Raw genomic sequence first — 14,075 nt, forward strand, 5'->3', positions numbered from 1 at the left:
AGAGTTTATTTTGTTTGTGGTTCCAGAGGGATAAAGTCCATCTAGAAGAGAAGGGTGAAAAAAGGGAAGGTATGGCTCAGAAGTAGGAAGGGGGGGTTGAGGACCGTATCTCAACAGTACGTGGCAAGCAGAAAATGGAGCAAGGGGATAAACCCTTAAATCCAGCCCAGTGGTGTGCTCCAAAAGTTTCCATAGCCTCCCCAGACAGCGTCAGAATACATGAGCCCATGAGGGGCATTTCTCATTCAAACATGTTCCTTGAAGGATACTGGAAAGCACAGGGTCAACAACAATGAAGATCAGAAGCCTGGGAGCAGTGTAGTTGACCCTCAGTGAGAAAGTAGCCCACACGGCACTGCCTGGAGGAAATCACCTGGGAAATCGAGAGCCCCGACAAAGGAAGGTCATCCCATAGGAGCAGAAGGTCTGGATGTTTCAAAGGATGGTGTTTCTGGGGAGAGACAATACAAGAGGCAGAAAGCGCAGGAAGAAGGGGGCCTCTGCAGGAACATTCAAAGACAAAGTTGGCTGGGAAGATTTGGAATTGATATTAGCGAAGCTCTCCTTCTCTTGCTGCTACTCTCAAAGGCAATAACCAGGAAACCAAGCACATTTAGGAAACCACAAGAGCAGGGGCAGAATCCTAACTGAGAATGTTTGCAGCAGCCTCTGCCTTTGTTTCAGCAATGGGACACAGACTTGCGGAAAGCTGGGAAAGGGCAAGAAAACTAGCTAATACGATTCAGTAGCAGCAAAGGATTTCACAATGATCTGGAATTACTCAGAGCCAGAGGCTTAACAATTATACAAGCAGTTGGTAGTGTGTGAAGTATTGGGAGAAGAATCACAATAGTCTACCTACTGATGGTCAATGAAGGCATTAGGAAGAGGCAAACACCCCAAGACTCTTCACACTGCTGTTCTACTGAGTCTTTGAAGAAGGAACTTAAGCCTAAAAAAATGTGACAATTACAATGCTGGCCATGAATGATTGGAGCAGCTTCAAAAGCCTAGCTTAAAGTATAACATCATCAATCACTTGCTTTAGAGCATCTGTTCCTAAATTATATGGATCAAGTTTCTGGCTCTTTCATGATAACAGTGGATTTTCAAACACTGTCAAATAATTGTTTTTCACAGAACTTCCTAACTTCTCTGTAAAATAATATAATATATTAATGGGCATTTATTTTGGTGTGCTGGAGCAAATAAGGAATCATTGGGGCAGAAGAGTAGTATTATACAATGGAGCCTTGGGTAGTATTTATCCCTGGCATGCAAATAGACTTCAGCTGCCCATCCCACAATGAGGGATGCTCTCTCAGCCTGAACTCTTGGAGGAGAGCCTAGGCCCTGCCCTGGATGATATGACAGACTCTGGAGATCCTCCATGGAGGGTCTCACCCTCCCTGGGGGTCAGAGTCGAGATTGGGTGAGGGACTGGGGGGCCTGGTGGGTGAGACAGGGGAGGAAGGGAGGGAGAGAGAGAGAGCTGAGATTGACATGTGAAGCAAGCTTGTTTCTAACTTAAATTTAAAAAAGGAAGGGAAAAAAAGATTAATATCACAAAAAAAGACAACCTCTCAGGAGCAGACAGAATGAGGAAGTCTAACATCCCAGACAGACAGAGTAAATGGAAAACAGAGTGACAGGAAAAAAAACGAGAGAAGAAAGCTTTGAAAGACAATGATAGAGAACAAAAAGACCCAGCCTCCACCCTTGAGAGTCTGTGTCTTCTGAAGAGCATCCAGGGTTCAGAAATTATATTCCAATTCAAGAAGAAATTAGTAAGAAAATCAAGGCAAAGAACATATTGCAAGAGGTAAGCCAGATGCTGTTGATGGAAGAGTAGCTCCATTCAAGAATCAAACCAAGAGTTCAGGTGTCTAACCAAAAAAGAAAAATGAGAAGACCAAGATCAGAGCCTTCATACCAAAAATGATGTGCAGAGTCCCTTGTGTAAAAACGTCTATGAAGTGGAATTTTTCCTGCCACATGTTTATCAGAGGCCAAGGATCAATAGTTCAAACTGTGGGGACAGACAACTATGTCCTATTTTAGACCCAAGGTTGGAAACTTTTGGCACCAGGCCATCTCTTACTTCCTTTTAACTGTTTAGACTGGTAAACCATCCCTTCACACTAGCCTTCATCATGGAACCACAGTTCCTCACTGGATAGTACTTCAGGTAATTAATTATCTTCTAAAGATTGGGGTCAGCATCCAATGATAACCTGCACCTCTACACAGTACCTACTCACAGGTACTTTCCTCAAAGACTTTATCATTCTAGACCCTCGCAGATGAAAGAATGTCATCTTGGCCATGAGTCTGGTTTAAAATATGAGTATAGAGTGTTTATCAATAAAATTTCCTGAATTGTGGACTCCTGTTTTAGGACAGTGTCTTCATCGTTCTTCACCTTGTCTACCAACACTCTGTATCTAAACTCACAGCCATCCCCTTCTTAGAGAGTTGGCATGAGTTTGGGTTGTGATATCAACAAAAGATAAATCCCTGAGGACATTGTTGTATTGATTTTTTTTCCTCATTGCTGTGACCAAGTATCTGTCAAAAGCAACTTAAGGAAGTGTTCGTTTTGGTTCACAGTCTGAGGGTAGAGTCCATGATAGGCAGGAAAGTCATGGCAGCAGGTCACATTTGCATCTACAGTCACTAAGCAGAAACACACTAATGCATATCTCACTTCTTCTTACTTAGTCTCAGACCTCAGGCCATGGATTGGTACCACCCACATTAGGGTAGTTCTTCCCACTTAATTTAACCCCGAATCTAGATCATCTTTCATGGTAATGCCCACAGGTTTGTTGTTATGGTCATTCTAAATCACACCAAGGCTAATCATCACAATGGCCTTACTTGGACATAGAATCTTCTCAGAGGCCAGAGTTTTAGCTCTCTTTCCACCACTTCTGTTCATCACATTGCCTAGCTTCTATGTAAGATGATACTTAAAATAGCCACACTATCTTCACTTATCAGAAAGAATTAGTAAAGCTCAAATAAAATAATGTATATAAAGCTAAGAACAATATAGTGCCACGCAGTGGTGGCACATACCTGTAATCCCAGCACTCAGGAGGCAGAGGTAAGTGGATCTCTGTGAAGTGGAGGCCAGCCTGGTCCGTGAGGGCTATACAAAGAAATCCTGTCTTGAAAAACCAAAAAATATGTATGTATATAACCTTCACTGAACCATATATAGGTTATTTGTCTTATATACTCTCTTTTATTCGCATAAATCTATTCACCTTAGTGACCAAGTGACTCATTGTTCTCTCATTCTTTCTAACGTGCATTTACAATGATAATTGATCAAAGGATGGCTATCTTAATTCTCTCTTTGTAACTATAGAAATCTTAACAAAGAAGAAACATTCAATTCTCATGGAACTGTAAAATTAAGAAAGTCTACATTTGAACTTACTTTAATGAAGCAATGATGGCAAAACTCCAAACAGCAAATGAACTGAAATGCCTAAAGGAGCAGAGATTATGTCCTTCTTCATGCCTGGTCTTGATGTGCCATCCATTCTATGCTGAAGTAACAACAAATAATAATGTGACAAAAAGAATAAATAGGCACAAGCTAGCTGGTGTTTCCTTTCATAATGATTTTTGGAACATAAACCAGGAGACACAAATGTCACTGGTGGCACCATGATAAGATTTGTCACTTGGAGAAAGTAAGTAAAATATACTTTAATTAAACAATCTTAACAGTTAAAACAGGGAAGTTTGCAGGGGGCAGAAAGCCCTTTTTGAAAACTCCAGGATCATCTAGAAGCTTTGTCTAAACTTGAGTTGAGTATTTCCAAGCAGCAGGCCGCCAGGACTGTGGAAAAGGATTTCTACCCTGTAGGCCTTTGCCAAGGACTTCCACACAGTGGGTCTTCGCCACACATGGGCAGGATGATGCTTCCTGTGGTTTAGCCTCTTAGTCTCTTCAAATTACAGTCTGGCTTGAGAGAAATGGGACTGCCTGGAGTGGCTGATGGCATGAGCACCGCCCTCAGCCTGCAACCTCTCCTCAGGTCTCTAGAAAATTAGCCATTACCTTCTGTTCCTTTAAAGAGCCAACCTTCTGGGAACAGTTTTAATGAGCTTACAACCAAAAATATGCAACATTTTCAGGCTCCACTAATATTTATAACAGCCAGGTCCCAAGAAGCAAGGGACTGTGGGGAAAAATAGTCCAGAGAGGAATAATATTATATAATGAGGAAAAAATAAGTACTACTCCAGAGATATGAAAGAAACTCTAATAGCATAGTCCTTCAGTGAATTTGGCAGTGTATTTTTAACCAGGCATGAAAAGATTTCATATTCTGTCAAAATGACAGTGGCCAATCACTGCTTATTTTCTACAGCTTCTTTCACCTTACATGCATTTCCAAGAACTGCTTCAGATTACTGTGTAAAATAGATGTAGATTTAAATGTCTGGCATTATGGAAATTGCCAATACTCTTTTCTATTTTCTTCTTCTATGGATTTTTGTCATTTCTTACTTTTTGTAATCCCTAGGCCACTAGGTCCTGATTTTCACTTCAAAGAATAAAAATAATTGTGTGATTTGATTGTACATTAGCTATTATTCTTCATCAAAAGATATAAACATAAAATACACTTACTTTTTCAAAGTAACTTACTTATACAACATATATTTATTAAGCATCACTCTATACCAAGTGCTAGCTCAAGTTCTAAAGATTACAATGAACAGATAAATTCTTTGGCCATATGGAATACATATTTTAGTGAGGTAGAATGTAGTTTTATTTCTAAAACTTGGAGCAAATAAAGAAGTAAAAGCAGTGATTTGTCACATGGGGTGTTAGCCATCACAAAGAAGATGACCTTTAAAGACAGATCTGACTTAAGGGAAATAAAAACCAAAGAGATATCAAGAAGTTAACTTCCCTCAGAATGAAGGGAAGAGAGGGCAGGGTGGTAAGAGGCAAGACCTAGCTAGAAGAGCATTTGTTCCAGCCCAGCAGGGAGGTGGGCATGGTTAGAATGTGGGGGGTCAAAAAAAGAGGTGTGGGGTGACAACTAAGAGGTGACCAGAAACTAGAACCCAAGCAGGGCATTCTGAGAGAGAATGGAAAACATGGTGCTCACCACCGCTGTGTTGAGGGATGGATTGCTAGGGACAGCTGAAGGTTAGTGCTACAGTGGGTGGTAGACAATGACATAGGCAAGAGAGAAGGGGATCAGTCCTGACAAGTGAAGCAAGAAAAGTCTGTGGGGCTAGTGATAGATTGGACAGGGGCTAGAAGAGGGATCAAAGATGGGGCCCAAGTAACTGGTTGCCCAATGATGAACCAATGATTAGTTCATGTATGCCATTCCACCCTGAGTCTGCATCTGAGCAATGACGTGGTCAACTCACCAAACAGCCTTGGAGTTCATCTCAAATACAAAATTCAGTCATGAAGAAATCCCTTCTAGATAAGCATGGTAGCCCTTGGGAGGCAGAGACAGAGTACGAACAGTTCTAGGTCGTCCTCTGCTTCAAAATGAGTTCAAGACCATTCTAGGCTGCATGAGACCCTAACTCCAAAGGGAGTATCTTATTTGTCATTCTCACCTCAACAACTTCCACTGTGTGGCCAAGTTGCATTATTATTCATTACTGCTCCAGAAATTCTATGATCTATCATCCAGAAATTACTGTGTCAGTTTGTTTTGGTGCTGCATTTACTTAAAATGTGAAACTCTTTGAGAGTTGATTTTCTTGTTAACACCAACCTGTAAGATGATGTTAAAGGTAATCATGACCCTGATAAATAGATTCCAAGATATATTTGGGAACAAACGGCATTGGGGGGGGCATCAGTCCTTCTTGGCCACCGCCTTCCACATGGCCGCCAGTGCGTTGCTTAGCTCCTCCCACTTCCTCTTGATGCAGATGTGAATGCCTACCCTCTTCCTCATGAACTTGAGGATGCGCTTGTCCTTGCACACCTTGAGCAACTCCATGGGGCGCCACTCGTGGGGCGTGAAGCCACACCCCTCCCGGATCATGTCCTGCACAAACTTGGCGTGCTTTGCTGGCTGTGCCTAGGCTTGCTGACGTTCTTTGTCACCTTGTGGCCCTTTTTGAGGCCCACGGCCATGGGATAGCGCAGGGCCATGGCTGCTGCTCTCCAATGGCGGACGCAACAGGAAGGGCCGGTATTTAACTCCTAAGAAGATTGAGGTAGTGAAGTGAAATGTCACGCTTTGGAAAGTTAGAGCGATTCATGAGACCACTGAACTTCTGAGAGGGTTATGGCAGAAAACAAAGATACAATCAAAATGCTCAACCGTTCTACCAAGGCCACGTGCACTTCTGCTGCCAAGAAAAGGAAAGAAAAGTAAAATCCATAGCAGCAGATATAGTGTAAGTTCAGTATGTTCCCCCAAAGGTTTATTTGATATGAAAGCCTTTTTTATTTCTTCGAATTTTTATGCTGTGCAAAATCCTGTAATAATATTATGGAATAGTCATCATACGCTCCTGATATCATCAAATACTACTGATCTGCCAAAGGAACATAGCGATAAAATGACTCCTAACTATACTTATAGATCAGCATCTTGCTCAGCCATCATCAGAGAAGCTTCCTCCTGGGAACATGTACAGAGACCCACTGCCAGACAATGTGCAGAGAGTGAGAGACCTTGAACATGCTAAATGGGAGGTCTCCATCAGGCCTCTCCTCTCAGATCTCAGGAAGCCCTGCAGAAGGGGAGGCAGAAAGAGTGTAGGAGTCAGAGAGGATGGGGGACATCACTTAAAACAAGGACCTCTAACCACAACAGGACCAATGCACGTGTGAACCCACAGAAACTGTTGCAGCATGCCCAGGTCCTGCATGAGCTGTGCCAGATGGTGTCCTAGCACCGAGAGAGAAAGTGTTCACATGCCCCATCCATAACCAGAAGCTGTCTCCAGTTGCTAACCACTCTCAAATAAAAAAATTCGTTTTCTCCAACTGAGTCTCACTGAGGATACAAACCACTCTTAAGAACAGATCCCATCCCCAGCAGAAGATTACCACCACAAAATGATCTCAATAGCATCTTTGTGAGTTCTTTGTCTCATAATGCTTTATTGGGGCTTTTTTTAACCTTACAGGTCCCGTAAGTATATATTATGGTTTCCAAGTTTGTGTTTTTATGGGATTTTTGTGTGTGCAAGCATGTGTGTCTCTGCATCTCTATGTGTTTCTTGTGCTTTTTCTGTGGCTCTTTTTCTTCTGCTTGTTTATTTTGACCTATACTAGTTTGGTTTTTGTTTTATCTCATTTTATTTTTAAAATCTCTTATAATTATCTATTCATATGTGTATGTGTGTGTTTGATATAAAAAAACCATAGCTCTCATCTTATAGTTTTAGTTGTGAGTCCAGCCTTCAACGGCTGAAACGTCTCTCCAGCCCCCATAGCTTTCATCTGAGATGGAATAAGAGCTAGCTTGTTCTGGAGCCATCTTGAGTGACCATGGCCCAGGAACACAGATTTAGGTTACCCCAAATCCCATGTTCTAACATGGAAGCAGTTTCATGACATTTTATAGTTTTGCAGAACAAAGAAAGTCATAAATCAAGGCAACTTTAAAATACATTGGTGGGTTCACCAGAGAGGCAGAATAATGGAGATGGGGACAGCAATCATACAGATTAGGATGCTATCTGATGACACTCTTAGCCTTCGAATTAGCAGAAGTTAGTGTTCTGCTAAGTCAATAGCTTCTAAGACATTTTTAATCTATTTTCACAGCATGTTAGCTCCAACACAGAGTGGGGCAAGGAATGGCTTCCCAAAGGGCTAAAACTAGCCCCAAGATAAGGTGATCAGACTCTGAACCTACAAAATTCCAATCTCTCCATAGTACTGAAATTCCTATTGGTTCATCTGTCTCTGCAGACACAGACTACTTCCAGGAGCTTTTATTCACATCCAGACACAGCTCCTTTTCAGGGGTTTCCATTCCTGCTGTGTACATGTATATACTTGAGGAGGTCAGAGGCAGTCCCTTGAGCTAGAGTCACAGGGAGTTGTGAGCTGCCTGATGTGAGTAGTGGGAATAGAACTCATGTCCTCAGAAAGATTAGTGCATGTTCTCAACCATAAGCTCTCTCTAGCCAATATTATTATTATTATTATTATTATTATTATACATCTTTTTATTTTCTAATGAAAAAGAGAAAGAAATGGTTTGGATTTGGATGGGAGGGGAACTGGGGAGAATCTGGGAGTAGTTGGGGAGGGAAAACTGAAATCAAAAGATATTGTATGAAAAACATTTTCAATAAAAATATTAAAAATAAATAAACAGAACATCAGGATATGATGGCTAAACAATTGATTATCAATTTGATAGGATTAAGGATCACCAAAGAAAAGAGTGCCTGTATGTACTTGTGAGGGATTACCTAGATCAAACTAGCCTCTGGGCACACCTATAAGGCAACGGTTCTCAACCTGTAGGTTTTGACCCATTTGGGGATCACATATCAGATATTAACATTACAATTCATAACAGAAGCTAAATTATAACTGCGAGGTAACAACAGAAAAACTTTATAGTTAGGGGTCACCATAACAGGAGGAACTTTATTAAAGGGTCACAGCATTAGGAAGGGTGATAACCACTGATGTAAGGGGTTGTGTAGGTTAGGTTAACTGAGAAAGAACCATCTTACTGAGGACAGCACCATCCCCTCCCGTGGGATCCTGGGATGAATAAGAGAGAGAAAGTGAGCTGAGCACAAGCATTTGCCATTCTGCTTCCTGACTGTGGGTACAATGTAACCAGCTCCTCATGACCCTGCCACCAGGTACTTCTGTGTCATGTGGTGCTGTAACTCCAACTGTGAGACAAAATAAACCTTTTTTCTCTTGGGTTGTTTTTGTCAGGATATTTCATTTCAGCAAAGGCTTGCTTTATGAAATTAGAATTTCATAAACCCAGCCCCATCTGACTCCCTTCCTTACATATAGTGCTGAAGCTACTCACTCTCAAGCTTGGAGCATCACCTAGGCAACAAGCTTCTTGCACTGTGTGGCATTGTGGCATTCTCTAGATTAGGTTTTACACACACACACACACACACACACACACACACACACTTAAGCCCTAGGAACCCTGATTTTCTGCATTTCCTTCTCTCCTGCCTCCAATCCCTAACTTAGTAAATGTCATATCAGGGTACTATTGTATCAGGAATGTGACATATTAATTGGAGAGATAGCAATTAGGCATAATGATAACAATCACTACATGTTGAGATGCTTTTAAAACACGTCTGTGAATTTTTTGGCAATCTGTTCAAAGGACAGAGCCTAACGTTTTCTTTTAGAGAATGAACTAACTTAGCGATCTGCATCCAACAAAAAGCCTGTGATGGAAATGATTGGGTGTGGCTTTCCAGGTAAGGTGGTATTGTGGCTTCCACCTCATCCTCTTCAATCATGCACATAGTATACTATCAATATAATTCCTGCCTGAAAACCATTTTCCTCATCCCCCAAAAAACATCCTGCTGAGCTGCTATTGTGGGTATTGTTTTAAGGCAGAAGCTTCCCATAATTTGAATAATACCAACAATTTTATTGTAATGCCACATCTTTCATTTTCCTAAGATTTCGTTTTTATAACAATTGTATTTTCATAGTTTTATTTTAAAATATGAGTAATTAGGCTCCTGTAAGAAACTTTTGCTTCTCCCACAATTTCACCCTTTTAAAAGTTAACCAATACTTGCATATTTCAAGGCATAATTAATGTATTGTCATTGCACCTTTGTAAATTCTTCATGAGGTTGACATTTTCCAAACAAGAAGCTACAGGAAAAATCAATTTTTCTCACACTTTTCAACATCTATTCTTACTTCTTAGAAACAAAGAAGTAAACAAGTTGACCTTTATGCTTTAAATAACTTCTCTGTCCCATGCAGTACTTCTCTGGTATCAATCCCAACTTCTTCCAACCCTCTGTATATTGCTTTCCAAATTCTAGTGTATAACACATCACCTAATTTAAGCCAAAGCTAAAGCCTACCCTATAACCACAATGAAAAATGACAACTAGCATTCCCAGATTTTGTCAAAGTGATAGATAGGCATTAGTGTACGTGCTATAAATTTTTTTCATTCATTTCACCTTAATCATGGTCTGGTAAGGCAGGTACTGTTGTCAATATTTACATTTAGAAGCCTAGGAGATTGCTGAAAGAAATGAGGTCAATGATCTTTCTTCTACCAAAGTAGAACTCAATTCCCAGGGCCCCAGCTCCTAATCACTCCACTGCAAAAAGTTCTTGCCTTCCATATCAACATCATTGTGGTTTAGACTGTTTGCCTGACTCCAAAATCCATAGTTTAAATCCTTAATCATGAATTTGACTGTTTGGAAACAGGACCTGTAAAGAGATGATAAAATTAAGTTCATAAGGGTAGAGCCAGCCAGATCTAACGGGATGATTATACGAGTGTTCTCACAAAGAGAAGGGAGGTCTGCATCCTCCCGCTCCAGCACACAGGATACCCTGAGAAAGCATCTTTCCGCAATCAAAGGAGAGATGCTTCACCAGAAACCAACCCTAGAGGCATCATGATGTTGGACTTCTGCCCAACATAATTATGAGAAAATGAATTTCTGGCGCTTCAGCCACCCACTCAGTGGGATTTTATTGCCACACTAAGCTGAGTTGGTGAAGTTGCTTAAATAACACATTGTACTTCCTCCCTGTTCATCCTTCAGATACTTTTGGAAGAATCTCCAGAAGTTAACTGTGCTCTGGCTACCAATGCAATTGCTGCCTCATATGAAGCTGACTATAATTAATTGCATACATGGCCTTCTTTCAGCTCCCCTATTTTCTGATGCATTAATATTCACTACCCTTACACTAACATGAGGTTCCAAACTGCAATAATTACTTAGCACATATTAGTGCTATTAATCAAGTCAGCCACACAAGTAAAACTAAACTGTTATCAGTTTAACGGCCTTCCTTCTCGGGTATAGAACACAACTCAATATGATATCATGCTTGATACATTGGTGTATTAGCATCATTGACACTTAATACTGATTAATTAATTGGTCATGGCTCAGTGAGATCATATAAGTATGAAGATCTCTGTTCTCAAGAGTCCCAATGATTCACATGACTTAACTTCCCTCTGATTGAATCCTGCCTTCCTAGGACCCTGATATTTCTGTGGCAGCCAGCATCTGTGATCTGTGTCATTCTATAGTCTTTGATATCCTGTCTTGTCATCTGTTAAGGCTTTCCTCTTTGCTGAGGTAGTGTTGTCTGTGCAAGGGTTACTGTCTAATGTTTTGTAGCCAGATGACCTGGATTCTAACTATTCTCTACCATGTAGTGCAGAATGTAGGTGTTGTTTAACTCATTTGAACTTGATGCGCCTTTGTTTCTTCACTTGACCAACACAGTGATAGCTTCACATTTATTAAGAAGAATAAGTGGGATCGAAAACATTGAGTCAAATATATGGAATGTCATTAACTGGTAGGCCAGGATTATTTGCCAGTTCACCTGATTACTCTGCTGCATATAACTTGTCAATGTTAAGGCTTAAGACTGTTCACATTTTACCTAAGAGATATGCATGGTACCCAAGAGAAGAGTAATGAGGCAAGATCCTCTGAACAGATGGGGAACACAGAGAGGGGTGGGGGGAGTGGGAGCTGGAAAGAAGAAAGGGGGAGAAGAGGAAGAGAGAGTAGGTCATGGGGGAACAGGAAGGCTGAGTGGGGGGGGGGGGTAGAATAGGTTAGAAGACAGATCAGGCACCAGTGTGACCTCGAGTGATCTAAAGGGATAACACCAATTGGCAAGCTAAGCAATAGTGGAGAGACCACCTCGAATGCCCATTCCTGATAATGAAATTGACATCTACCTAATATGCCATCCTAGAGCCTTCATCCAGTGACTGATGGAAGCAGAGGCACACACCTACAGTTAAACACTGAATTGAACCCATGGAACCCAGTGACAGAGAGAGAGGAGCGATGAGCAAATTGGCAAAGAATGGGCTGGCAAAACCAGCAGAGACAGCTGATCTGATCAGGGGAGAGCTCTTGGACCCCAGACCGACAGCTGGGATGCCAGCATGGGACTGATCCTGACCCCCTGAGTGTGAGAGTCAGTGAGGAGGCCTGGGCAACCTATGGGGCCCTGCGCAGTGGATCAGTGTTTATCCCTGGAATACAAACAGACATCGTATGTCCATAGCACAAAGAGGGATGCTCTCTCAGCCTGGACTCTTAGGGGAGTGCCTGGACCCTACCCTGAGTGAAATGACAGACTCTAGATATCCCCTATGAGGAAGGAATTGGCAATAGGGTGGGAGGCTGGGGGTGATGGTGGGGGGGATGAGGGAGGAGGGGAGGGAGAGGGAACTGGGATTGACTTGTAAAACAAGCTATTTAAAATTAAAATAATAAAAAATCTAGACAGACTCTAGATATCCCCTATGTGGAAGGAATTGGCAATAGGGTGTGAGGCTGGGGGTGGGGTGGGGAGTGCGGGAAGAGGGGAGGGAGAGGGAACTGGGATTGACATGTAAAACAAGCTATTTAATATTAAAATAAATTTTTTTTAAAAATCTAAAAAAAAAAGACTTCACATTTTAAAAGACCCTTGGCTGAAATGATTTAAACTAAGCAAATGATGGAATCTGGGGGGGGGTCACTCAGCAGTTGAATAAGCCCCAAAAGTAAAAGAAATAGTTGGAAGCAAGTAGGCTTTATTAACTGTTCAAATAACACCAGGAAATTATAAGCACTCACCCCATACCTTAGCTAAATATGAGCTGTACAGTGGGAACTACTAGGGAGTAAGAATGGGGATGGGGGGGCAGGCTGAGACTAAGTCCCACTTTGGATACAATGAAGTGTTTTTGAATTTCCATGAAGCTAGAAATATCCAGTAGAAAAGAGGTCAGGTAGTTCTGCTCAGAGGGAGGAACTTAGAATGTCAGGAAGATGGAGGAGGTAATGTAAATCCCAACTCTGAATGCATAGGAGGGAACAAGAGGGTAGTAGACAGGCAGAGAGGGAGGGAGGGAAGAGGGAGGGAGAGGCCAAAACCTTGATATATGCCAATAAGAAGAGGAGACTGTCCAGAGAAATGAGGAGCTTCTAAGAAATGAAGGAGCTAGAAGAGATGAGAAGGACCAAAAGAAGCTGGAGAAGGGAAAAGTCATCTGTGTCAAATGTTGTCAAGAGCTCCAATGAGAGGACTGGAAAGAGCTTGTAAAACATTTTGCAGTAAGAGGATAAGTACAGGCTCTGACAGATATTTCAGCAAAGCCCAGGTGAAAGCTGTCTCCTTTGCCAGGGTCTCCCTGACCTTCCTCAGTCTCCCAGATCTCTAGCATAGTGGTCCACATGACATTAATCTAGCACCATCTTATAGCGACGGCTGTAATGTCACTGTATCAGTCACGGTTCTGTGAGAATGAATCTTGAATTCCTCCATGTACATGTCATCATTTGTTACAGGAAATCTTCAGTGGTGTATGGGCTGGTTTTGTGTCAACTTGACACAAGCTAGAGTCATCAGAGAGGTGGGAGCTTCAATTGAGAAAACACACCTGTAAGATCTGTCTGTAAGGCATTTTTTAAATTAGTGATTAATGAGGGGAGGGCCCAGTCAACTATGGATGGTGCTATTCCTGGGTTGGTGGTCCTGGGTTCTATAAGAAATAAGACTGAGAAAGGCATGATGAGCAAGCTAGTAAGCAATACCCCTCCATGACCTCTGCATCAGTTTCCGCCTCCAGGATCCTGCCCTGAGTGAGTTGGGCCTTCACTGCTTTTAATGATGACCTATTTATTATATGGAACTATGAGCTGTGGTGATATTTTGTTTGCACTCTAACAAATAAAGCTTGCCTAAAGATCAGAGGGCAGAGCTAGCCACTAGTTAACCATAGAGGTCTGAAGGTCTGCACAAACAGACAGGAAGTGTTGTGGCTGGATGGAGAGAGGAATATAAGGCAGGAGGGGACAGGAGCTCTCTCTCTCTC

At 41.8% G+C, this 14,075-nt stretch overlaps 1 pseudogene; it reads right to left on the bottom strand.

The window, feature by feature from the left end:
- Positions 1 to 5,858: 5,858 nt before the first annotated feature.
- LOC101830702 lies at positions 5,859 to 6,160 on the bottom strand (annotated as a pseudogene).
- Between the last annotated feature and the right edge of the window lie 7,915 nt (positions 6,161 to 14,075).

The sequence above is a fragment of the Mesocricetus auratus genome, unplaced genomic scaffold, assembly GCF_017639785.1.
Source record: "Mesocricetus auratus isolate SY011 unplaced genomic scaffold, BCM_Maur_2.0 Super-Scaffold_6730, whole genome shotgun sequence".
Lineage (NCBI taxonomy): Eukaryota > Metazoa > Chordata > Mammalia > Rodentia > Cricetidae > Mesocricetus > Mesocricetus auratus.